Genomic DNA, 24,254 nt, shown 5'->3' on the forward strand with positions numbered 1-24,254 from the left:
TCGGAGGATGTATGAAGATCCCTCCAGCGAGACAAAAATGCAAACAATGAAGGACTTACCCAAGTGGCCCCCAGTCTCAGCATCTGAAATTAAATCTCTTATGATCAACTTAGGATGGGGAAGGCCCCGGGAGCCGACTTCATTCCTGCAGAATTGCTGAAGAATAATAAGGAGTGGTGGATCCCAGTCCTGGTGTCACTATTCACTTACATCAACAATACGGGACTATAGACCAATTAGTCTGCTAAATATAATCAGCAAACTTTATGCTAAACACCTACAATATAAACTCAAGGACTGGCTAGATCATGAGAACTTGATAGCAGAAGAACAAGCCAGGTTTAGAGAAGGGAAAGGCACCATTGCTCAGCATTTAGTCCTGCAGCATTTGATTGAAAAATATGCGACGAATAGATCAGTATCATTATATGCTGCCTTTATAGACCTTAAGGCAGCTTTTGACTCTGTTACCAGGACCAAGCTATGGGAGAAGCTGGAAGCTGCTTCAATTGATCGTAGGCTTCTCCACTTATTACGTGCCTTACATACCAGCACGACCCTCAAGGTTCGGTGTAATATGTAAGGGTCTCTCTTGATGCCAGTCCAAGTTCAAAAGGGGGTAAAACAAGGGTGCATTCTGCCCCCCCGCTTTTTAATTTCTACATCAATGACATGGTAAAATGGATAAATAAACCAAATCATCACCCCCCAAAAATAGGAGATCGCAGCATTGCCCTGCTGCTTTATGCAGATGACACTCTCTAGGACACCAGTAGGCCTAAAAAGAGCCTTGTGAGCCCTGGTTCAATACTGTAATAATGATAAATTGGAAATAAATTACCAGACAACCAAGGTAATGGCCTTTGCTAAAAGGACAAGACTTCACTCATGGCATCTTAATGGTCACAATATAGAACAAGTGACTACCTTTAGTATCTAGGCATGGTCATACATGCCACTGGCTTAAGGAAAGCGCACTGTGAATATGCAGCTGCTACTGGTCAAAGATCAGCCAACTCCATCCTTAAATTTTTCTATTCACAGGGAGGATATTATATTCCTGCTGCAATTAAGCTCTTTCAAGCCAAGTCACTAGCACAGCTTCTTTATGGGATCCAGCTTGGACCCCCAGCTTCTTTTTTTACCCCTCTGGAAAGAGTACAATCTGTGATGGACTGGAATGGAGGAAGGGGGGTGAAAACGGTGCTCTCATCTCCAGAGCAACGCTCTGGAGATAAGCGGAGAAAGCTGGTGCATCCCTAAACATTCCAGAAGATAGTAGAGAGTTGTGCCTGGGAACTACTGGTCAGTCTGAAAAGATTCTGTAAATAAGCGCTAGCTAATAAACCTTGCTGATTGAACCTACATGGTCTCCAGGAGTTCCTTGGGCTAGGCCTGACACAATCAAATTTATTAGAGCAATCCTCTAGATGCCTCATTGTGTTTCAAATGCACACCTATGTCTGGAGACTGGGTTGTCAAAAGTTGAATCAAGAATCTGTATAGCTTCCTTAAACCTTTGGCTAAAGCTTAATTTTTTTCCTCAAGGTCTTGCACCATTAATCCTCCAAGTTAAATTCTCCTCTTCATGGATCAAGGCTGTTGAGTCCAATCTTGCAAAACTAGATTTTTCTCCTTCCTCAGTACTTGATTTGGATTATGACCTGGCAAAACAAAATCTGAGACAAAGGGTAAAGGACACTGAGAGGCAAGCGGACTTAGAGAAAGTTCCATCATTCCTGTCCCCAGATTATACCAGACAAATTGTCAGTCCTGCCAATCTTAGTCAGTTAGAGTCAGCGAATCATCGGAAAGCTTTCTCGCTTGCACGATGCCATGCACTCCCCTCAGCTGTTCTTGATGGCAAATATAAAAAGATACCATTGACTGAAAGGCTCTGTCCCTGTGATTCCGGAGAGGTAGAAACCACTGGACATATTCTTCTTCGATGCTCATTCTATAGAGACATCTGAACAAAATTTATTTATCCAATGATCAATAGGTACCCAGGCCACTCTGACACCAGCTATCTACAGTTTCTGCTTAAAGATGAACAGATTATAGTCACAGCACAGGTAGCCAGATTCTGCCCAGCAGCACTAAAGATTCGTCGGAATCTGATGAATAACTTATTGTAAACATTTTTATATAACCAACACACTTCAATTTTAGATATTATCACTTCGTTGTAATTTTAGTAGTTAACAAGTAATAATTATAGGAAATCATAATTTAAGGAGCAATAATATACTACAGTATAGGCTGCTTGACCTCATGTATAAATGAAAGTTAGGCTGCCAAATTATAATTAGGATATGGATTTTATTTGCTATTATTATAGCTAAGAATTTTTAATTAGATATGTTTTGTGCATTTTTAACTGTACTGATCTATGACTGTAATAAAAATAAATGCTCAAATGCTCAGTTCCAACCCAACTAATTAGAACTGCACATCATTAATCAACACAATTTTCCCAACAAAAATAAGCAAAGGTTATCTGAATTAGTAATCAGATAGTTACCAAAAGTTGTCTTATACCATTTTGATTCCAGAAAGATTTCCAAGTGTAAAAAGAAAGCATGAGAAGTACCAGGCAAAAGGCAGGAAGCAAAATAGCAAGCTACAGTATATGTAGAACAGGGAAGCTCTATTCTACACCTTTTTATATTTCTCCCAGCTTCCATTCAGAACTTCTTTTCATCTCTTATTGTATGATGTAAAAGTATTAGTGGCTCAACAGCTGGTTCTCATCAGTTTTGTCATGGAATGCTCTTACAATTTAGGGAGGCATCTAGCTATTCTTGGGCCATTATTAGTCATGGAAGTCCTGATTCTTGGTACTTATCCATCAGTCATGATCTTCTGATCTTTTGCACATAATTGTTTTACTTCAGCTTAGCGTACTGTTGCCTGCTGTTCTTGAGTCTTCAGATGGGACAGAATGTGCTTCATTAGGTAGAGGATTTATCATAGGGATAATCTGAACTTTTTTTCAAGAAGCTTTTTACTCTTCCAATCATTAGTGACAAAATTGTACATTTAGAAGTTAGCATAATTCTCTTGTACCTAAATTAACTAGATAGTCATTAGTTTCTATCAGATCACCGTAATATACTTTTATCATAGCACTTGAGTAAAAGAATGGATATTGGCTTATTTGTTATGTCATCAACTCTGATTTATCTCATTTACATTAATCAGCAACATAACTATTTGGTTGAAGAATGTATGAATTGCTGCTGCCATTAGAAGCTTGAACACTTAGCCCAGATCATGATACCACAACTGTAAATGAGCAAAGCTCATATGAGTCATTTCCTGATAACTTCTGTATTCCTTGTTCAGCCTTCAGTAGCTTTACCATGGATATAATTTTGGCATCCAAATGCTTTCTCCTCTAAAGTTCTTTTTTCTTATTATGTACAGCTCAAAGAGGCATTTAATCTCATCTGTTTTATTTTTAGTCATTAGTACTGTAGTTGGTCATAAATTGAAATAACTGTGCCAAAAAATAATTTTGGGGCACTAACTCCAGGTCAGGATCAAGGTAGGGAATTTGAATCTCTCCCTCCCCAGACTCTAACTGCAACACCTGCTTAAGAGACAACAACATTCTACTTTCCCAATCATGTACTGCACATTTGTTAACAGAATAAAGGTACAACTCACTTCCTATACCATTATGTTTCTTCCATTTTAAATTGTTTAATATCTTTAGCAGATATCAGAGCTCTTCCTATGCCATTTCTGATTTGCTTTTACTCTTTATACTGGTCTATCTTTTTTCATGCTGTTATTATTAACGTTCCCCTTATTTTCCCAGTCTGACCAACTGATTTCTCCCAGCCAGATACTGCCATAAAAATAAAACAAAATAATTATATAAGTAATGCAAAAATAGCTGGCATTTACTTCTCAAAACTTCATAAAAACAGATTAAAAAAAGAAAAAAGAAAATAAGGCCAAAGAAATCTGCTCAGCAGAAAGACAACAAAATATACAGACAGCAAGATGTGATTATTAATAAGACAAATATGAATCTTTCGAGACTTTCTCTTTGGAACGGCCAGAATCACCTGACCACTTTATAATCATATAGAGCAGTGATTCTCAACCTTTTTGAAGCTGCCGCCCCCCTAAGGAGCAGAAAATTTTTCAACGCCACCCTTTGTGAAAATCCTGTAATTTAGGGTATGGGGAGGGAGGGGGGGAGTTACTGAATTTTAAAAGGCAAAAATTTTAAATAATTTTTTTCAGTAGACTTACACACCAAATGTGTTCGATTTAACTCGATACTTTTGCCCTGGAAGGTAATTGCATTCCTTTTATTAAAATTAAAATGACTAATGCAAAAAAAATGCTTAAATGCTCTTTTATGTAAATACGTTTATTTCAAAATGCTGTAAATACGTTTATTTTTTTGATGCTCGTTTTTTAAATTTTTTTTTTTATTTTATTTATTTTATTTTATTTGCAAATGCTTTTTTAATGTTTAAAAATTCTTTATTCTTAATTAGATAATTAAAAAAAAGCAAACAAATACGCTAAAAGAGTAATATCAATGAAACATGCTTGATTATGTCAGTGGGATGGTTGTGCTTGATGGTTCAGAGCCAGTTTCTGAACGTTCGGTTCAATATTGTTAGAGAGATGAAGGCGCAAGTCCCCTCTTTCCACGATTTGGAGTCGACTTCTCTTTTTTGCAATTAGATCAGTCACAGCACTGACTCCTCGCTCGACAAGGTAGGAGGAAGGGAAGGCAATTAAAAAATTTTTGATGATAGTCCACAGTCCTGGGTAGAGGAGATTGATGTTACTTTGAAGCCAAAATTCTGTGAGACAATCACCATTCTGGAAGCTGGCTTTCAAAGTTTCATGAGTTGAAAGTTCGGCCAATTCCTCCTGAATCTGAACCTCTGCTGTCTCAATATTCATAAAAGGGTTCATGACCCATTGAGGGACTTCCAGGGACAAAATATCCTCAAAACGCTCAGAAAAGTCCTTGTGCAAAGACTCAAGGTGTTGACAGTAAACTTGTGTTTCATCGAAGGGGATTTCACTGCTCTTATGCAGATCCGACAAGATCAGAAACTGGCTGAACTTGTTGCGACCAAAATTCTGCTTCCACAAAGTGAGTTTTTTTAGGAACGCAGAAATAACAGATTTTGTTGTGATCAAATTGAGCTCTTCGCCTTGAAGCTGCAAATTAATTACATTGAATTTTGCGAATAAATCGGCCATGTAAGCAACATAAATCTTAAATTGTAGCAATCTTTCTCTTCGAGGAACTCAAGTACAGAGTCGAAAAGATTCCAGAACCTATTGAGGCAGGCGCCTTTGGAAAGCCAGCGAACCTCGGTGTGTAGAAGCAAGCGATTGAATTCTTCATCGTTGTCCTTACACAGCTGCCTGAATAATCGATCGTTGAGAGCATTACTGCGAATTTTGTTCACAGCAGAGATGACATATTGTAATGACTGATGCAAATGGTCGCTGAGGTTTTTTGCAACTAAATGCTGTCTATGAATCATGCAGTGAACAGCTAAAATACCTGGTACCTCTTTCTTCAAAAGGGCGATGAACCCACAATGACGACCCACCATTGCAGGAGCTCCATCGGTGGCAACAGACATAATGTTCGCAAGAGGAATATTTTTCTCTTTAAAATAATCTTTGACAGTATTAAAAATAGATTCACCTTTAATATCTGCAATCAAGCTTCTTGCAAAAAGCATCTCTTGAATAATTTTTCCTTCCTTCACAAACCGGACATACGCTAACAGTAAAGCCTCATTAGTACTTGGCAAGGTTGATTCATCAACCTGAAGAGAAAATTCGGTGGGTATCAAAAGTTTGCATAAAGAAGCTTCAACATCTTCAGCCATCTCATCAATTCATCGTCGCACTGTATCATTGCTTAATGGGACATTTTTTATAACATTGGATGCGGCTGGATGGTGTAAAACCGTTTCTAAAACTTCCTTGACAGCCGGCAGTATCAACTCTTCGCTGATGGTATGAGCTTTCCCCGATTTAGCAATTAATTTTGATATATTATAAGAGGCTATCAAACCATCGTCGCATTTTTTTGATGAGGTTGCTAGTAAGCCTGAGACAGACGGTGCCTTCAGAAACTTGTCCCTAATGTTCGTGAAAAACGACAAATCTTTATTTTGTTTGTCAGGATGAATTTTTTGCAGATGCTCCTGCAAACGAGACGGTTTCATTGCCTCATTAGATAACACTTTGTTACACTTTGTTACACATGTAAACACATGGGTAGTTGCGAGTTCGACGGCGAAGGAACAAATCCGAACTTCAAGAACGTGGAACTGTATTGACGACACTTCTTTTTATTAACCGACATTGTTGGCGGCCGCAAAATATGATGAGGGAAAGATAACTATTTCTCAAAATTAATAATTCACAACCACGATAAAGAACTAATAAGTGCACTTACCTAGCCGACTGGCCAAATAAACAATGAAAGTAAATCGAAACTGAGGGGAAAAAACAGAAATGAAGCGAACAAAAAGCAACTCAAGAAACACGGGTCAAATCAAACATTCATATTGAAAGGACACTCAACGCACGCACTGTGATTAATCGCACGGGAAGACAGCTGACGCACGCGCTGCGATTAATCGCGCGGGAAAACAGCTGACGCATGCGCTGTGCTGGTTGGGATCGGAGAAGAATCGTAGTGTCGAGTTCTTCAAGGTCATGCTATCTAGAATACAAATTCGTCTCACCATTCTTAGAAGTGCGTGAGGGCAGCTGTCGCATAAGTTCGTTTTATTGCTGGTACAAATGGTGTAAACCGGATAATCGATTTAATAAATCTTTTTGGGAGTTTTAAAATTAATTTCGAATGCCAAAACATGCTCATCGCCCCTCTACCACCCAAAACATACCCACCGCCCACCTACCGCCCAAAACAAGTTCACCGCCCCTCAGCATCCTCCCACCGCCCCCCGGGGGGCACTACTGCCCCCGTTGAGAACCAATGATATAGAACAACAAATCAAATGAAATCAATAAGCCGCTCACAAGAACATAACAGCTGAACAAAAGTCAGCTGCCACCAAGAAGAGAAGAGAAACAACAGAAAAAGAGCTGGCAGGTTCCCAGATTATAGGTGATTAACAATTACCTTCATCTCATCATGTTTCCTTGCTATCTTGGAACACTGCAGGATGGTGAGATAAGTCAAGTGATCCAGATGTTATATAATAAACTCTGATTTTAGCATTTTATAGGAAACATGGATGAAATTACTACTACTTGATGGATATTGTGCAATTTCACTAAATGCAGTAGGGTCTTTGACTGGAGGATGACCAAGTGGGGAGTTAGCCATGCATATTATCATTAGACTGAAGACATATCATAGTAAACTAATTCCATTCAAGATCTTGTTCTGCTGTTAAATGTTTGCTTATGCACATTAAACGTAAAATTTCAGAACAAAGGAATATGATAGGGGCTGGAAAATTATTGATCCGAGCCGATTAACAATCATCCTCAAACTCAGGTTGTGCTAGGAGGTAATTTTAATGGAAGATTAGGCCCAAGGGATCTGACCCTTAACTTACAAGACCACTACTATTCTGAAAAAAGATTATTTGCCTCCTCAATTATAGCTGTACCACTCTAAGGATAGAAAACGCAATTAAGCTAGACTTTGCTTGGTGCAGTATACTAACAAATTAGATATATACTTCTTAAATGGAGCAATCCAGGGAGAAAAACCAGGGGAAATTTACTTTCTGGGCTTGCTGCAAAGTAATTACCATAGACTACATAACCCTCTCATGAAGTTTGCCAAATCTTATGGAATACTTGATTTAATTTCAGATTGATTATTGGTTATATTGTATAGAGTATTAGAGTGCTATATTATTCTCACGTCATTTTACTGTGTGTTCCCGTTTCCTCATGTTCTTATTTTATTTTACTTTACTTTACCTATTTTTATTTTTATATTTTTGGTGGGTCTGTGACTTATAACAGTGTCATTAATCCATTCATTTTCTCATCTACTGACATGTTGTGACCACTTTGGAAAACTGAGTGCAAGTCTACCAAACTTTAGAAAAAGTTGTAAAGCTAGTAAATCGAGAGAAAACTGTAGCCAAATTGATAAAGAAGTTGGAAAAACTTCCTTCCAAATTTTTATTTGAAATACTTAGGCTTTTTTTTTTTAAAAAAAAAAGTAGAGGTGTATGTGATATGGAAAGTAGATACCTCTCTCATAGTGTAACCAAATTAATCTGAAAAGTGTTTCATACAGATAAAAAAAATATATACTTCATATCCTATGGAAATCAGAGCAAGTTGGAGTAATTGCCTATTATAATGGTTTTAAATTAAAATCAGATTAAACAACTGTATTAGGAATAGGGCTTTCAATAGCATAAATATATAATGATTTCAATAATTATTATATATTTACGGTATTTCCTGGAGATAAATAGCAGATAGAATGTCTCTGACTTCCCATTCAGAGGAAATCTATGGGTATCTTGCTATAACAAATCCTTGGCTAAATATGCCTTTAGAGGGATGCAGCATAGCATATCATGTGTATTTTGTTAGTGGTCATTATCCAAGGCCTCCAGCAGAGGTCTTTCTAGTTCTGATACATGAGTTTTTAATTGGAGCTGCCAAACACTGAAACTGTGACCTTGTTCAAAATCACTATTGTACTCAGCCCAAATCAGCAAGCTGTGTCTCACTGATGTAGAAACAGATATTTATCTGCCCTACTGTACTGCTGTCTATGGCCAAAAAGATTTTGCAAAATTTTTAACCACTGCAATACTCTGTAAAGACAGACTACAACAGGGTGATCATAAACAGTATAAGCAATTATGCTGTTTCTTACCAAAACAAATGCTGATAAAGAAACCTATTGTTTAGTAGACATTATAGGAGGACAGCTGTGTTAGTCTATGATAGCCAGAGAATTGGGAGAAATCTAGTAGTACCTTTTCCAACTAACAAATTTTGTTAAAAGGCATAAGCTTGCATGAGCCGAGCTTTAAAGATCTGGAAAGGTTTGTATCTGCTGAGTTAGCTTAAACAGGGTGCAACATTATAGCTGCAGAGGAATTAGGCACATAACTTTGACAATATTGCAATCATACAAGAGATGTTTGTAGAATGCAGTTATGGCCACATTTACTTTAACTATTTTGTTTCACCTTTCTATAGTTGTATTACTTCCTATCCCTTTTGGTTTATAAATTTAAGGATGAGAACAGACTTTTGGTGGTGGTGGCACAATGGTAGCAATCCTGATCATATAGCATACTGTGAGAAGTCAGACATTATGAAAAAAGTGAGATTGGTTTTGATTTGCTACGGAAAAAAGGCTACTCAACAGTGTGAAAGAGAGAAGTGGGATTTGGGATTGGGGGCATATCACTCTGGAAAAAATAACATGTTCTGGATCAAAGGCAGTTCTTTCGTTCATATGAAGAGTAAGATAAGTTCCATCCACATACCCACTCCATCAACAGCTTCTTATACCTTATCCCCCTAAACTCCCCCTAAACTAGCAGCACTGGATCCAATTTGATACAGTATTTAAATACAAAATGTCAAGGAATTGCTAGGGCACTAATGTGAGCTAGAAAATGGTTTGTTCAAGTTTGCCACTGATGCCTATTAAGAGTTATAGCTAATTATAGCTATTAAACACTATATAAAAGTATATTAAAAAATACAGTATTTTTAAAGGAAAAATATTTTTGAAATACTAACATGGGTTATGGAATTGGGCCTTATCAAAGATGCCATGAGAGTACTAAATCTAGTAATCCTGCAATATCAAACTATATGAAAAATCAGTTTTCAGTAGCTTTATTTCTAATTTTATTAAGTAATTGGAAAACAGCAAGTGACGTCTTACAGGATCATATAAGATCCTACAATTAACAGCACTCTGAACAAATAATCAAGATATGGTAATAAAGAATACCATCTGCTCTTTTTTGAAGCATAGATGCACACACTTATTTTAATGAAGTCAACAAAGTCCAGTTATACACAATTCCCCAAGGATGCCCAAATTTCTTGAAAAACCTCAAAATGTTTATTACACTAAAGCATGAGAACCCCTAGAAATATTTTGTAACCTCAGGCAGTTAAAATAGAATCTGATATTAATTTGCAAGTTTTGATCTGGCAAACTACCTAGAGGGCCTTAAAAAAAATTAGAATGTTTGGGAGTTGGTGAAATTCTGTTGCAAAGTTTTAAGTTGCTATTGAATTTTCCCTAAAATAACAATTCAGGCAAATTTTGAAGGCAATTTTAAAAAAAAATGAAAAAAGATAAAATATCTCTTAAACTAGAGTTAACTGTAAAGAATGTTTAAAAATAAAATAATTAGTTATTTCTTACATAGATTATACATATTTCTTGATTAATAAACATTATTACACCTCTGTTTCTGAATATATAACAATTTTGGTACGAGACTGAGATAAACATTGTTTGAATATTCTCCTATGATGCTCAGTGATTAGTGACATACATAAAGTAGCCCACCATTTGTACTTCTGTTGTTTTCAGTTTTCTTGTATCTGATCAAGTTTTACCGAACTTATATGTGTAACTGTACACACTTCAGAAACAACAAGATTCAAGCCATCTTCCCATCTACATACCTTATCCTTAATAAGCTTCTGCTTATTCGAATTCAAGAAATCAGAGTATCATGAGCATTTGTTATGACTTTTTATATTTCATAATTATAGTTATTAATATAAACTGAAGTCTACCCTTAAGATCAAAAAGGATGTATATCTCTATTTGTCTAAATCTAGTTAATGCGAGCTATTTAAAAATATTCAAGCTCCTGAGCTACAATCAGTGCAATGTCAAACCCAATAGATAGAAACAATTCCTTCCCTAGATCTCCTCTTTAGTGCTATTCAGTACTGTTTACTATTCCTTTCATTTTATTCAAAGTCCTTTCCATTCCTACATTCACCCTGGACTTTGGCCTAGCCTTATTTTCCTATTTCTGTATCACCTTTCCTATCATTCTTCTCCGCATACTTGCCAATCCTATGCCATATTTGGTCCTATTCCTATGAATTACAAGGTTAAGGTAAAAGATTAAGTTTCACAAAGATATGGAAGAAAGGGGTGCTTAAGATCACAACGACACATCAGCTTATCCAAAGCAGGGCCACAGTAGACCTGTTGACAAATTTGTAATGATGTACCAATTTATCTGAAATATAGTAAAGGAACAGAATAAGATGTATCTTCTAGCCCTTTGAAAGAGGAGGTAGTGTCAGAAGCCTCTACAGTGTCTTTGCAGTGTCAGAAGCCTCTACAGTGTGAGACAAATGTTTAGCTCTTTCCATGAAAATGGAAAGGGGAGTATTTGCACAACTGTAAATATGATTACTAGAAATGCATGGGATTCCTAAACTCTATTCAAGAATTAACATGAATAAAATTATCACAAAACAACAAGCAACAAGGCAAGCTACATATCAAAGAAACTTTAGGGATGTGAGGTTGAAAAAAATCTTGACTTTTTTATAGTTCAATATACATTTCAGAGTTTTTAAAAATCTAAATTGTGAAGCATTATAATGTTGTACATTAAATGTAGTAGTAAATGCAAGGTAAATGATATACAGCTAATTCTACCATATACATTCCAGAAGTACCAAATGATTTTAAATGTACCCTATAATTGTGTTAACTGCCAAGAAGTACAAGATGTAGAGGTATATAAATTCAGTAATAAATAGATGCACCTTCATGTTCTTTTAGCTATGACTCAGATGTATACCTCTAATTCCTGCTCCAAGACACTGTATATCAATTCTTTTTTAACTGGGCAGGATTAGCTGTTTATAAATATTTATTTTTCAAATTTACAAGCCACCACAATCATGAAAAGATTTTTGATGGCTCACAACAGTAAACAAACACAATAATACCAAAGACAAATATCTTAGAAATACACTTGGGGGAAAAAACAACACTTAAAAGCCTCCAGAAAACCTATTTTCAACTTCTTCCAGAAGGCAGATAATATTGGTAATAAACAATCCTCCAGTCCCAGAATGCCAGCCCTATCACAGGAAAACTGTGTCTCTAGGCAGCCTAACCTCCCGAAAATGGGGAATAACCAGCGCCTTCTCTTGGCATGATCAAAGTGATTGGCCAACTCTAGTGGGAAGATGTAGTCCTACAGGCAACCTAGCACCCAGCCATAAAGAGCTTTATAGGTTAAAATTAGCACTTTAAATTGCACCCAGAAGCTGATAGGAAGCCATGCAGGGACCACAAAACAGGTGTACTATATGCCCACAGTAAGCACCTGTGAGCACCTAAGCTACTACATTTTGCATCAACTGAAACTTCCAAGTAGTCTTTAAAGGCAGCCCTACACAGAGCACATTCTAGTACAGTAGTCCAATTAGGTGGACATGAGCGCATGAGCCATTGTAGTCTGATCCTACCATCCCAAATAGGACTGCAACTGGCATACCAGTTGGGCAAAGCCCTCATCCCCAGCCATGGCCTCCACCTGCTGATCCAACAGGAGCCTGGAGTCCAGGAAAATCCTCACATCACAGACCTACTCCTTCAGCAGCAGTGCAACCCCATCCAAGACAAAACAGAGAGTGTAAAGGAACTCCATGTACAAACAATAGCTCCATTTTGCTAGGGTTTAATTTAAGCCTGTTCTCTCCCATCCAGACCCTCACAGCCTCCAGACATTGGAATAAGACTTTAACAGCACCTCCGGCATGGTCTAGGGTCGCAACATACAATTGGGTATCATTAGTATATGGTGACACCAGACTTCATACTGCCAGATGACCTCCCCTAGTGGCTTCATGTGAATGTTCAATAACTGAAAGGAGTGAGGGCAGATCCTCATGGCACCCCACATGAGAACAGCCACCAGGCCAATCTCTACACCAAATCACCACTGACTTGAGCCAGCCACTGAGGAAGAAGCAGAACCACTGTAACACAATGCCCCAATCCTCACAGTCAGTCCAGAAAGACACCGTGCTTAGTGGTACTGAAGGCTGCTGAGAGGTCCAAAGAGACCAGGATAGGCACACTAGCTCCATAAAGTCCTGACGTAGGTCATCAACAAGAGCAACTGGTGCTGTCTCTGTCTCACACCTAGTTCTGAATGCTGACAGATTAGGGTCCAGATAATCTGCTTCTTTTATGGCAAACCACTATTTCAATCATCTTTACTAAGAAGGGAAAGCTGGAGATCAGGCACTTGTTATCTAATACATCCAGATCTATGGAGAGCCTCTTAAAGAGGGGGCAATCCAACACCTCTTTAAGGGCTGGAGGCATCAATCTTCCGACAATGAGGCTTTTACAGCCCCCAAAATCCAGGGAACTACCTGCCCACCCACCACCCCTAGCTGTCTGAAGAAGCCAGGAGGGGCAAGGATCCAACCTGCAGGTGCGCAAGGGCATCCTAGAGATCACCCTATCTACTTTCTCAGAGGTAACAGGCCAAAAGGAAATGCAAAATAACTTGGCAAAATGCCACAAAAGACTTCATCCAAGTGGAATCCAAATTAAAGCAAGTTTGAGTGACTTTACCAGCAAAACGTTGAGCAAAGTAGTCAGAAGCCAGATGATAAATCAACATAGTGGCCTCTTTCCAAAAGGTAGCCACCTAAAAAAGGCCACCAGATGACAATCAACCAAAGCAGCAAGAGAGAAGAAATAGATAAGAGTAAGCCCAAATCTGGACATAGAGTATGTCCAAGCTCAGTCAAATGTAGTCTAACTTGTTTTCCACCTATGCATCAGACATTGCTTTTGCCATTTCATCTCCTGGAAGTTCTCAGAAAACCAAGGAGCCACCTGGGATTGGCCAGCAGGAAAAAGCCATTCTAAATGGGTCAGGCCCTGCAGAAGAAACAGGTGGCAGTCAACTGTGGAAGTGATCTGTCCATGACAAAGGGCAGATAATACTGTCTTCCATATCCATATCATACAATTGCTCAGATGTGAAAACAAAGTTTAACACATGATGCATACATGCATCAGAGCCAAGATAACCTAGGACAGGCTCATGATTATCATGGAAGTCATGAAATCCTGAGCTCTACAAGACTCAGCCCCATCCATCAGTTCCTCAGTACTAAGAGATGGGAGGTAGGTCTCCATCTCCAATCTGGCAACCAGATCTAGTAACTTAGGAAGGGATCCTAAGGAGCAGCAAGGCAACTGTTGCCCCAAAGGACCCCTAGCTTGTCCTTACAACCTAACTGAACACATAGACACTCATAGCCAGCCACATTTGGAACAGCAATCCTTGCTACAGATAAGGCATCACAGTAGATCAACACTATCCCAGCCCTGGCATTGAAGTTGATACAGGACATGAAATCTGGCTGGGCAGATTCCTGAGAAGACATCACTGCCCTCACTCAACCAGGTCTCAGTGATACAGTCCAAATCATCCATTCATCCACTACCAAATCATGGATGGATGCAGTCTAATTACAGACAGACCTGGCATTAACCAGCACCAGCTTGAGGCCAGGTGCCCAAAGATCCAGCCACAGGATCCCAGGTAGGGGCAGCCATTTCTTCCCCTGGTAAGGCTTATTCAGAGCTTCCCATTGTATCTATCCAAGCCTAACAAGACCAGGATAGTGCAGTTGTGTTCTTTCCCCAATCCACACCTAGCCCCGACCCTATTTAATATGGGACCCTGTATCCCATCCCTCTCCTTCTCCAAACTTCCTTGCTGCAGTCAGCCATGTAGTATAAGAAGGTTTAGTATTTCAGCATTGTGAACAAAGTTACTGTATGTATTAACTGGAGTATTCAGTTTTTTCTTAGCCTAAACCATTTGATATTTATGAAAATGGAGAGTTAGGAAAACTATACAGTACATATTCAAAAAAAGTTATGCCACTATGACTAGTATTGCCAATTGATGTTCTATTAATTTCTAGGCACTGTTGCTAAACAGAAGTTGCTGTAAATGTTTCAAGTGAAGTAAGCAATGTGATGACATAAGGCAAAAGAGCCAAAAGACATCTACCTTCTTCATGCCTGCCAAGGACCCTTCCTCCTGTGATTTTAAGATTATCCTTTTGCTTAAAAAGGGGGCAAAGCCAATTACAGCTTCTAACATCTTTATTTACAAGAACCAGGCATTCTTGGAAAATAATGTTTAGTAACTGCAGCCCTGACCTTTTTTGGAACATACAGGAATTTTGCCTGGGACATACAAAGGTAAGCTGGAGCACTGAGGAGAATCCTAGGGGGATATTAGAGGAGGGGGGAATTAACAACATTCATTTTCTCTCTGGTAAATTATCATTCTGTGAACTGGTAACTTTCCTCATGGCTGCCCTTTATGAGAATCTCCATATCATATTCTCAGTATTCCAAATGTGCCCATTGATCATTCCATCCTCTTTCATTCAATTTGTCTGAATTTGAGTTGGCATTATATGAAAGCACAACTTTGTGGCACAAAAATATTTTAATATGTCTGAATGGTTGCTTAAACAGACTACCCTAGAACTACATACATACAATCCGTTTCTGTCTGTTTTGCTATTTTACAATCTATTATGAAAATAATGAATAACTTGCATGACAAGTATTGTGGTGGTTACGGTTCTGAGAAGCACAAAAAAATGTGAAGAGTCAGGAGCATTAAAAAGAAACAGATGGTGAGGAGGTGATTGCTGCAGATGTATGGCAGAAAAATATCAGCAAAGTCAAACTCCACCTGACATTTCATTCTTCCTCAAGTCACAGGGCCTTGCTAGTCCCTGAGCCGTTGCAGTATCTATACAAAAAATACCCTTCCATTGCCATTTTGTCCAGGGCCCAGAACCAATTCCTGCATTAATAAGCACCCCCTTCTATAGCCCAAATATTTCACCTTAATTATAGATATTTAATCTTCTGGCATTAATATATTTCATATTCTGTCGCTTTCTACTCTGTCAGGGAGGAAAACAGAATACCTTTCCATTATCCTTCAGGGCCTATAATTTCACAAGATTTTCAGCTTTAACCGTTGACTGGCTTAAATATAAACAAACTTTTGGTTCTCCCGCTTAAAGCTATTTTTGTTTCATCTCCCTATCTGCCCCACTATTAAGCAGCCAGACAGCTTTCTCACTTTTTTCTCGTCCCTCTAGCGACCTCAGTTTAGCATGATCACACCTATCAGGAATCACCCATTTTCCACTCCTACTTCCCTGAAGTTCTTATATGGGGCTTCATTTCTTCCCGAAATAACCACCGTATGTAAAAACAGCTTGCTCTTTAATGCCAAGGCAATATTGTACCCTCTTTCTGAAGCTTCACTTCGACCAGGGACAGGGCGGTGTGCCACTATATTGTTTACCCTGAATCGCCTTGACCTCAGCATCCTCATCCATTCTTTCTGCCCTTGAAGAAGCTAAATTTCGCCTCTGCGCACAAGCCCAGCACAGGCTTTTCTCCACCCTCCAGCCCCTACCTTCCCACTCACCCACCAGCTTTCCTGACAAGCCCCCACCCCTCGAGGCCTCGGCTGCCGCCTCCATCCGCGAAAGGAACGAGACTGTCCCCTACAGGGCGCAAGGCCTGACCGCGAAAGGACGGCCACTTGGGGTCGACAAGGCAGGTGACTGAGGACGCAGCTCCGGGAAAGAGGAGGAAGAGGCCACCCAATAGCTCAGCTCGCAGCACTCCCGGCTCTATCTCCACGCCCGAGGCCGGCGGAAAACGCTGCGGCGAGCGAGCGCGTCCGGGCCAAGTTACTCGCCAGCTACGATTTAGGAAAGGGGAGAGTAGACGCGCCCGCTCAACCCGCGTCGTGAAGAGGAAATGCGCCCTCTATAACACTCCCTACCCCTAGTGAGACCAGAGCCTCCGGCGTCCTTCGCTCCCCTCCCCACACCTTTCAGCCAATCCCCACCTGATCCCAACCTCCGTGGAGTTCACGCACCCACAAAGTCAGGTTTCTGGCAGACTGCCTTCTCTATTCGACCCTACTCGCCTTGGCGCGCACGCAAACCCAGCCCACTCCCTTCCTTTTTGCACCCCTCGCACAGGCGCGCGCATCCTCCAACTTTCTCACTTGCCCCAGCCCCGCCAATTTCACCTTCAGCATCCCCCTGCTCTCTTTCTCACACAAACACGCACTCGCGCAGAGGCTCACTCTTGCCTCCCCCTCAGAGCAAAAGGTATTTCTGCTTCCTCTCCGGAGCCTGCATTTCTCTGCGCTTACCTACGGTCAAAATCTGCCTCCTAGTCGATGGGTGTTTTTTGCAGCTAGAATTCGTTTTCTTCTGTTCCCGCGGTGTAATTGGAATTTTTTTCTCGTTCTTTTTAAATGAAATGGATGTTCTCGGCGCGCGTTCTCGTTATCTTTCTTTCAAGTCTGCAGCGGCGCGAGCGGGCAAGATTTACTCTTATCCGCTGCACCTGCTGCGAGATTTCGCAGTGGCCTCTGGCTTCGGGCAAATGAGGGATTCCGCAGCTCAGGGCTCTTTCAACTTCTCAGCACTTCTTTTCTTCCCCTGTCCTCGTCCCCTGACTTCAGAATTGGCCACTCAGCGTCAGCTCTGCACATGGACCGTTACTGACATTGAGCTCTTGAGGTGTTCTCCGTATCGCGCGTAGCAACAGCAAAAGTCCCCGGAGAGAGCCGGGAAGATCAGCAGGCGATGGAATCTGTGCCCTTCCAGCTCCCGTGCCGAAAGCCGCTCCCAGAAGCCCTCGGCCGCCTTCTGATTACTAACACCATCCAGGCTGCATACAGCTTTCCGTGGGGCAATCCCCATCTCCACCTCCCAGCAGGCGGGACTGAGTCTCCCTCCCTCCAAGCGGCCTGGCCACTTATAGGCTCTCTCTGGCGGGAGGGAGGGGTCATCTGAGAGGAGCGAGTTGCGACTGAGACACGAGCAGCCCTCGGAAGAAAGGTTAACGCGAAAATGGCACGTGGCTGCTTCTGGGCGGGGGCGTCCTGGATGGCGGCCAGGGCTCCCAACGCCATGACAATGGAGACGAGATTTACAGTACTGTAGTATCTTGGAGTGTAAAGGGGGGAAGACGGTGGCGGACTGGTCTGCTAGTCTAAGGTATTGATGGAACTGATTGTCATCTCAGTACGTCCGTGAACGCTGGCGTCCAAGCCACATTTGCTGCAGCAGACAAAGCTATACTAGCAGCCCTGCATCCTTCCACTTCTAGCCTCCATTTCCCTCTATAGTGTCCAAAGGGAGAAGCAGTCTTCTGTTCCATACGTACGGTATGCGGCCACTAATATTTAAGTTTTCTATATGTAGGAGGTGAAGCCTACGATATCTAGAATTTCAATTAAAAATGTACGTTTGATTCCAAAATCACTTCCTATCCCACATAAACAGTTTCCATTCCCGTGGGCAGTTACTGTACTTGATGCTTTCAGTATTTTATATGAAAATGCCCATTAGACAAGTACATTAATGGACACAGGTAGATTGTGGCAGATTGTTATGGTCACCACAACTCCATTTCCTAGACTCGGTTTGTAATTATTGTTTTTGCTATAACAATGGTTACTCAGTCAAGAAGCCCATTCTTTTCAGGAAATCTCTTTCATCTTGCTAAATCTGATGTCTAACGTCATGTCTAATAACCCTTGGTGTATTATTTATAATTTTGAATTCTATGTTTTAATTAGAATCTTATGGAACAGCATTCTGGAATTTTAGGGGCACTGATTGTATTATTTTTATCCTGTGTTTTATGGATTATGAACAACCCATGGATGGCAGCAGATCATGCAAATGATATGACTTACATAACTACATGGCACCTGTTTATTCTGATGTTTTCCTGGCTTGTTATGGACACTGCTGAAATCACCCAGAGTCTTAAGAATGAGGGCAGGATATAAATATTATAATAAATAAATAATACAGAATGGAGATGAGAATATAGAACCAATCTGGATCAAACTGAAAATAAAATCAGGCAGGTAATCTCACGGGGAGTAGAGAAATGAAATTATCCCTCCCTTAAATTAATTTATGGGCTTGATATTATCTCCCACACTGGTTCTGTGGAGGAAATTCTTCCATTATCACATAGAGAATAACATCACCCACTTTGGTCATTTTTGTACATTTTTCTATTATACCCACTTATTTATGTTTGCCTTTAATGCCATATTCCCCAACGTGGCTTAGCCTATTAGTGTAGACACTATTCTACTTGATATCCATCTTGGTTTATGCATTTCCCCAAGATTCTTTTCCTATTTCCTGTATGCCTATTTCTGTTTGGGCAATCTAAATCATGTTTGTCCTCTTCCCATAAGAATGGGTGATATGCACCAGGATTAATTTGTCAGCAGCATTGTTAGGCAATCTGGGTAACATGTGAAACCTGAAACCTTCAGTCTAGGTAGGCAAACATTCCTATAGGTTACATGCTTGTTATAAAACTATTTCTAATAATTAACTCTGTAACAATTGAACTTAGTAGGGTTCACTTGGTAAGTAAACAAAGGATCAAGTTTTTGTATTTTGCATTTAAACACATTTCAGGCATTTTGGCATAGCTTCTATACTTGCTATTCTTGCCTCCTTGGCAAGAAATCTAGACACACTTTTCTTGAATTGATATAGACGAAGGGTTATGATACACACATGTGTGCTATGAGGGCTGTACAAAACTTGAATTCAATCTGTACAAGAAACTTTGGAGTGCAATTGAAGTTCTTGTCTAGAACAACTTAAAACAGCTGTATCTTTTCACAAGATCATGCAGCAGCTGTGAGACAGATGATACATGCATCTTCTAAAATAGCCCTTACAGATTAAATCTGAAGTGTTGTATTGCCCTATATATGTCATTTTTTTATTGTGATATATGGGAGAACCCACTATGTAAAATTTCTGATAAACCCATAAGCTACATTAAGTGTAGGATACATATAGACCTCTCATTATTATTGGGGCTTTTGGTATCTGTGGTTGTGTGACATCTGAAGGACCATAAATTTCCCTCCTTACATCATATTTCTTAGTACAAATTTTATATGAAAAAAAAAATCAAAGTTCAATTTTAGTATTTCAAGGTAAGGCGAGGAAAGAATGTGGTCTGAATCCTGGAGAAGCTCTGCCAGTCATTATGTATGATAACTATTAAGAGATACTGATTGATGTTTATATTTTAAAATAATAAGTACAGGTAGTCTTTGGTTAACGACCACTCATTCAGCAACTGTTCAAAGTTACGACGGTGCTGAATGAGTGGTATCGTTGAATGATCCTTGAAGATCTGGCCATCCCAGCACCTCCCACATGATCGTGATTTGGGCACTTGGCAACAGGCTCAAACTTACAACTGTTGCAATGTCTTGCTGTCATGTGATCACCATTTGCAGCCTTCCCTCCCAGCTTCCCACAAGTAAAGTCAATGGGGCAGCTGGCAGGGAAGGTCATAAGTCACTCCTGTAAGTTGCTCCCACTCCCACCACTTTTTCTCCTGAGTAGCCCTGCATGCCTTCCCACACTTGGCAGCAGCCACCCCCCACCCAGCTGCACTCATGCCTCAGCAGCCACTTACCCACCTGCCTGCTTGCTTGTAAGCCATCAAGGACTTGTGACTTTCTGCTGGCTTCCCCATTGACTTTGCTTGTTGAAAGCCAGCAGGAAGTCACAAGGAAGTCCTCACTTAATGACACATGATCTTCACTTAATGATGGCAATGGGGACTGCTGGGATTTCTGTTGCTAAGTGATGTGGTCATGTGACATCATGCTATAGGTATCAGGCCTAGCCCAAGGAACTCCAGGAGACCATGTAGAATCAATCCAGCAAGGTTTATTAGCTACAACCCCTTAACAAGAATCTTCCCAGAATGAAACCAGTTCCCACCGATGGAATTTCTTAGGGAGGTGCCAGTCTCCTCCGCTTATCTCTTCCTTGCTCCTCTGGAGATGAGAGCGCATTCTTTACTCCCCTCCCACCATTCCAGTCTATCACATCAGGATAGCATTGCTTAGTATTGGCCTCACGGGGTAAACCAGGTAGGAATCACAACCAGATGAGCTAATTTTACTTTATTGTAATGCTACATTGACAGCATCTTGCAAGTCAGAAAGTACAATTCTTCCCACCCATCTCCTTTACTGCCTAGAAACTAGGGAGGGTCTCTTCTGAGCCTTTTATCCCTTCCACTATCCCTCTGTGGGCTGTGCTGTCTCTTATCTGACCGTTCCTTTGGCAGCATCTCTTTGCCCAGTCTCCCAAGGTCTTTCCCACATTTCAGTACACTTAGTAATGGAAATTCCAGTCCCAATTACCATTGTTAAGTGAGGACTACCTGTACTGAGAAGGACCTGTATATTTAATCTCCAAATTCTGTATTACAGGTGGTCCTAGAGTTACAACTGCAATTGGGACCAGGATTGAAGAAAGAGGTTTATCATAAATAACAAAATGGCAACCCAATCCCATCACTCAGAACAGTCAAAACATTTGTAACAACACCACTAAAATCAGCTATATTTTGTTCTAAAGTCATAACAAGGCATATTTTGTTCCTACGTTCAAACCAAAACTTTAAAAATCCATGTATTTTGTTTCATGCTCCCAAGAGCTTTTGATAGGTTGGAACATTTTGATGTCAAAATGCTTTGTGCATCATTTATTATCATGGTGTGAAAGATTGTCATGTCTATTTCTGTGGAACACCAAGCTCATAAGGGCTTAGCTGCATATCCTGCTTGACCTGGTGCAAGGATGGCATGATATCCTGGTCCTATCCCTGCCTACCACGAAGGCAACTTCTGTATGTCTTTTCTTCCTCCGCTTCAAAAGTAATCCTTCCAACCTCTGCCAGTACAAGGGGTGCTATGTCGTCTGTGTACTGTACTTCATTTTGTTGTAGGCAGTTATTCTACTCCAGTTGGCTACTGTGTGCTGAGGTGGGCATGCCTGTTTTGTCTGGGCTACTGGACTGATAAACTAGTGAACCTTTTGTAGAAGGGCTGGAGTTAAACTGATAAAGAGTTTGCCAGCCTGCCATTCTAGGGAAAATGACAGCAAGAACGGTGGAAAGACAGTTTCTGCTGGTCCATCAATGGACTGGGGAGATGCTTATACAGGTAGTCCTCACTTAGCAACTGCAACTGGAACCAGCAATTTGGACATTAAGTGAAGCAGTTGATAAGTGAAACCATGAGTGCTTGTGATCTTACTTCAGCTTTCCTTTGCTTTACAGCCCTGGGAAGGTAATAATGCGAGGATTGGTCATAAAGTTACTTTTTCATCACCATTGTAACTGCAAATGGTCACTGTATGAGACAGTTGCTAAACGAGGACTATCTGTAATAAGCGAATAACTCAGGCATTGAGCAGGGGTTTGGAATTTAGGATTCTATGAGTACTAGATGTTGTTTACTCACTCAAATAGAAACTAACATGTCCTTAAAGACCTACCCAAGGAAAGGAATGCAGTTGGTGCTTGCTTTCCTGGTGTGGTGGGGGGATGGTAAAAAAACAGGGGAATCCATCAGCTAGAGGCCAAGGTGACCATTGAGCTGATAAAACACTGGCTAGCTTCATTGCCAAAACTTGAAATCTGAACAACAATTTCTTCAGCCAGCTTCATTTCTAGCCAGTATCAGCAGCAGGGGGAAGCAGCTTAAGACTGCTATGCGGAATTGTTTTCAGACTCCAGACAGTTTACATTAACAGGGTTAAAAATATAATCAATTAAAATACAATAAAAATGTTATTCAACAACAATCTCCAACAAAAATAAAATGGTAGCTCACTTGGGAGCTAAGATGGCGACAGAGCAGCAGCTTCCATGCTAAGCTTTTATTTTATTTGTTTTATCCATTTTTATAAATAGCCTAGCTACACGTCTTAATTTTTATCTAGTTTTATTTAATAAGCACATTCTTATTAAATAAGATATTCTAAATCTGAACACCAAGTCCCTAAAACATCATAAAGGCTTCAGATGTGATACATTGACATTGAAGCAATGGGGAAGAACAAGAAATGCAACAGGACAAGTCCAGGCTCACAGACTCTACCTAAACCAACAATGTAGCCAAAAATTGATGGCTGTGATGGACAATAGAACTGTGAGTAAAAATAATAACAAAATAAATCCTCTCCATTTCATCCCTGCCTCCAATAGCTATGATATATTGAACTGGGATTTGGAAACAGAAATTTAAAAACAACTATTACAGCTCTCCTCTACTTTGCATGGGGAATTCAACCATCTGATTGAATCCCTGCCTTGATTAGCCTCCCCTGCTGTTAATACATCTCTGAAGGGGGAAGAGCTAATCATGCAAGCACCAAAGGAATTCACAACAGGCTTTGCTGCTAGACAATGTCTATTAACTGCACAAACTGTAACTTCAATTTTTGAATATTTAACCTCTATAAACACAAAGGTGGACACTTTAAAAACAGCTTTTGAAACTTTCATATAAAGTTATGCAGATAAGCTAGCAGCTTTCAGAGAAACTCAAAACATTAGCACCAACTCCAATCTGTTTATTGGACAACCAAAGGAAACAAAATTGCCCAGGAGAACAAATTAAGATTAGAAAGGAAAACCAAATACAGGCAACCAGAGAAATAAACCCAAACAAATACAGCCATACACTCCAAACAGATCAAGTTGCTTTAACTGAACTAACATTGTTCAATGCTGACATTCTTAATATTGCTCAACAGAACTAACATTGGACACTGGTTTACCAGGAGAGCTATCATTCTATCACTCAGCTCACATCTTTGATGCCAGTGTCATATGATTGATCTAAGTGCTGTCAAAAGTCTTCTAGAATCACAGGATATAAATGAATTCTATCTTTTAACCATTCCACCATCTTCTGCTTGCTGTTCAAAATGAAATATTTTCTTTCTGCTTTTCAAATATACCTACTCTGTGTTTTCCACTTTTCAAATATACCTACTGTATGTTTTCCAAGATGGAAAAAAAATGCACTCTTTGGTTCAACATCTCAAGCAGTTGCAAGATGAAGTTCAAGAAACAGAATTAATTAACTCTTTTGAAGCCTTACCAAACTGCGAACAAGATGAAATTCTGAGAAGACTGGATCAATTGCAACAATCACTGCTGTTAACCTGAGCAGCAGCCAAACCTTTAACTGACCTGATATCTTTGGACTTCTTATCTGACAGCAACTCTGCAGAAAATCATGATAAACTCTCTGGATGTTGTAATC

The 24,254-nt window shown here is 40.0% G+C and overlaps 1 protein-coding gene across 1 annotated transcript in view; it reads right to left on the reverse strand.

The window, feature by feature from the left end:
* UGT8 (UDP glycosyltransferase 8) overlaps positions 1 to 17,841 on the reverse strand; it is a 71,909-nt gene extending 54,068 nt beyond the window's left edge. The window contains exon 1 of the mRNA XM_088132924.1: positions 17,271 to 17,841. The gene's annotated coding sequence lies outside the window, so the exon portion shown is untranslated. The remainder of the gene's footprint in view (positions 1 to 17,270) is intronic.
* Between the last annotated feature and the right edge of the window lie 6,413 nt (positions 17,842 to 24,254).

Source organism: Python bivittatus, unplaced genomic scaffold (assembly GCF_059951505.1).
Source record: "Python bivittatus isolate LINGU-HERP-01145 unplaced genomic scaffold, Pbiv_v1 ctg000070_np1212, whole genome shotgun sequence".
Classification (NCBI taxonomy): Eukaryota; Metazoa; Chordata; class Lepidosauria; order Squamata; family Pythonidae; genus Python; species Python bivittatus.